The 3,687-nt window shown below is 34.0% G+C and overlaps 1 pseudogene; it reads left to right on the top strand.

Annotated features, from left to right (window-relative positions):
• The first annotated feature begins 1,381 nt into the window (after window positions 1-1,381).
• Window positions 1,382-3,406, top strand: LOC103746219 (annotated as a pseudogene).
• The last annotated feature ends 281 nt before the right edge of the window (window positions 3,407-3,687 follow it).

Below are 3,687 nucleotides of genomic sequence, written 5' to 3'. Positions count from 1 at the left end.
AAAATTTACATTGGAAAAAAGAGTTGATTGGACAAAAGGACTGTAAGGTATTCAAGTGGTGGTACTGAGATATCTAATGATATAAACATTGTAGCTCATGGGTAGGGGTGTATATTTGTGAACATATAAGTGTACTGATAGTACTCAAAATTAGGAGTCTAAACTACATCATGTAAGAAACAATTAGAAGAAAGTTTGGTCCAAAATAATGGGAAGTAATTATTTTATATGTAGAATTCTCCTCTTGGAGGTGGAGCAAGGAAAAGTGATCAGGCCAGAATAATAAAATAAAATATAAATATGAATGAAATATTATTCAATAATAAAAAGGAATACAATATTTTTATGCTTTAGCATAGATGAACCTCCAAACCATTATAAGGTAAATAGTTGAGGTTCAACTGAATACAGATCATATGATACTACATTTATGAAATTTCTGATAAGGTAATTATATAGAAGAAAACTAAAATAAGGGTTGTGGGGCTGGAGAGATGGCTCAGGAGGTAAGAGCATTGACTGCTTTTGCAGAGGACTTGGGTTCGAGTCCTACCATCTAAACAGAGGCTAACAACTATCCATAAATCCAGTTCGGGGGTCCGGTGGCCTCTTCTGCTCTCCATGGGCATTACTCAAGATGGATGCAATTACACGCATGCAAGCAATATATTCAGACACATAAAATAAAAATAATAAACAAAATATTAAATAATAATAATAAAATAAAATTAGGTTTGCCTATGTGTAAAGGATTAATGATATTTACCTATGAAAGATCACGTGGGATCCCTGTGGGGTGACAGAAACACTCCAAAGCTAAGTTCGGTTGTTTGTCGAGAACGCTGTATTTCAAAACTAAATATTCATATGTTTCAGACATGAATAAATTTCTAAATTATTCTTCTATTAAGCTGTTAAAAAAATAGCAGATCTGGTAAATACAGTATTCTTAGAAGGAAACAGAAAACTCCATAATTTTCCCAATGTATTTTCCAATCACGAGTTGGTACTGCTGAAAAAAATGATAATGGAGTTTGGAATAATAAAGGTTATTTATGACTGTCAAAGAATATTTGAAACAAAATGTCCTATAGAAAAATTTTTGGTGTCTGTTTTCTCACAGTCCTCACAATTTGAGTCTGTCCTGTGCTTATATAAAAATAGATTAATAAACAAAGCTTTGATTTTTTTGTCAAATTTAAATGATATAACAATGCAACTTTTATCTTAACCTATAGAATACGTTGGAAACAAATTATGTATTTAAAGTGTATTTTTTCCATACAGTAATATACAATAGGGCAGCTACAGGACGTTTCACTTTTGGCTGCTGACTATTTCTCTGCAACATATCTGGATTACAGTTACTTGAAAATCAAGAATGACATCAAACAAAAATTGCATTGTTCACCAAAACAGGTTTTTGCCAAGGGAACATCAGGATATAACCTTAAATTCAAAAATAAACCTTAATTTTTCATCACCAAGTTTCAATCCAGAGAATAGTTTCATTTTCAGAAATCCAGAAGATTGTGAAGTAGCTTGCAATTGGATTCCTTCATTAAACAAAAACAGAATCAAATTTTCAGAAGTGGAAATTTATATTCCTTGTTATCTATATAAATCTCTTATTAGTTCCAGATAATTTTCTATTGGTTCAAGCATAAAAGAATGTTGAAAAATCAATATTCATTTTCCAATAAACAAGTCAGATCTTCAAAAAGTCATAATTAGGGGACCTGAAGAGAATATTGAAAAGGCCAAGAAAAAGCTTCTGCAGCTAGTAGCAGAAGAGCAAGCCAAAACTTATCCTGCGACCATCCCTGTCAAGTCAAAATATCACCAATTTCTCGTGAGTGAAAATGGTGGCAGTCTTCCCAAAGTCTGTGAGAAGAATGGAGTACATCTCATTTTCCCTAAACTTAAAAATAAGGATCAAGAATTTGTAACAATCATAGGGACAGAAGAGGCTGTTAAGGATATACACAAAGACTAGAGATTTTATTTAAAGACTTAGAGAATGTGGTGGAGGATAGCATACTGATAAATTGTAAATTTCATCACTACTTTGCCATGAGGCAGAATCAGCTTTTATGAGAAATGACTGAGGTGTATGATGGTATGATTATTAACTTTACATGTGAAGGATAACAGAGCATCAGAGTTACTTTGAATGGGAAAAAAGCTTGCGTTGACCGGCAGCAAAGAAACATATTCAGCAGATTTTTGAACCCTTGGGCTCCCACAGTACAACACAGTGTGTTATTCCTCAGAAGTTCTATCCTTTTTTCATGGGACCAATGTGTTCCAAAATCCAACAACTTGCTAGGGATTATAAAGTTAAAGTCAAATTCTCAGACAGAGAAAAGCCAACAATGAATATACATCCTGCGGTTCAGGAAACTGGGAAAGACAAAGGGGAAAAAGTACTAAAGAACGTGCTTATGGTACCCAAAGGAAATGTAAAACCCTGTTTATCTCAGGACAAGTGGGGAACTGTAATCAGCCACAGAAGCTCTTGAATTCCTAATTCCTGTCATTGCTGAAGTCCATGTACCCTTTCACCTATATCCTTACATCATTGGGTACAAAGGCAGTGGAATAAAGAAACTAATGAATGGATTTGAAGTTTATATGCAGGTATTACAACCTGGAGGAAATTCTGATAGTATATCTATTATGGGCCTTACTGCAAACGTGGAACAAGAACAGATTAAATTACAAAACAAGTCAGTATTTTACAAGCAAAACTAGAAGATGAGGCATTAAGAAATTTTAAACTAGCAGTTACCTTATATCCAAAATACTGCTCCAAGATTACTGATCATAAGGGCTTACTTATTGCTGAGATTTGCAGAGAGCATGATGTTACTATCCATTTTCCAAAGAAAGGAACCCATGAGATACAAGACCAAATCATTATTACAGGCTGCAAGGAAAATACACGCTAGCTGCTCATGATGCAGTAATGAGAAATCTTGCATAAAATTGAAAACACAGTTTCTAAAGAAATCACAATAAATCACCAGGTTTGTGGCAATATTATTGGCTTTGGTGGAAAAACCATCCATAGACTCATGGATCAATTCCAAGTAGATATTTGCTTGCCTCCAAAAGGATCTTCAAATCACAAAATTACTATGAGTGGGCTTACAGAAAATGTTCAAGAAGCAATTGACTATATCCTCAGTCTTGAGAAGTATCACCTCTCAGCTATTGTAAAGTATGAAGCTCAACTAGAGCATTTTAAGACAATGAAGCCATGGAACCATCTAAGTGTTATATGAAAAAATATATCACCTGTAATGTAAAACCCATCCCAAACTCCCGAAATATTGAGAATTCTGAAGATTTTTCCAAATCAAAACATCAGACAACTCCTGAGACTCACCCTTGGAGACCATGACAATAATAATTAAAAAGAAATTGTTCCAGCCTCCTTACCTGAATGTACTGTAAAAATAATTTCTTAACTGATGTAGCTGTGGGATCATAGGCACACTTCTGACATCTTTGGCTAAACACATGGTTAAACCTTCCAAAATATGTTACAGTGAAAATGAAATGCTTCATCTTGAGGAAATGCCATATGTACCAACTTGATTCTTATTTCTACATTCATCCTGTTCGTGACACATTTTTCATAGCTCACACTTTCCATTATTTAAACACAGTCCATTCTTATAT

This window comes from Nannospalax galili, unplaced genomic scaffold (genome assembly GCF_000622305.1).
Source record: "Nannospalax galili isolate Female #2095 unplaced genomic scaffold, S.galili_v1.0 scaffold3, whole genome shotgun sequence".
Lineage (NCBI taxonomy): Eukaryota > Metazoa > Chordata > Mammalia > Rodentia > Spalacidae > Nannospalax > Nannospalax galili.
The sequence above is the reverse complement of the archived record's forward strand: the minus strand, read 5'-3'. Positions and strand labels throughout refer to the sequence as shown.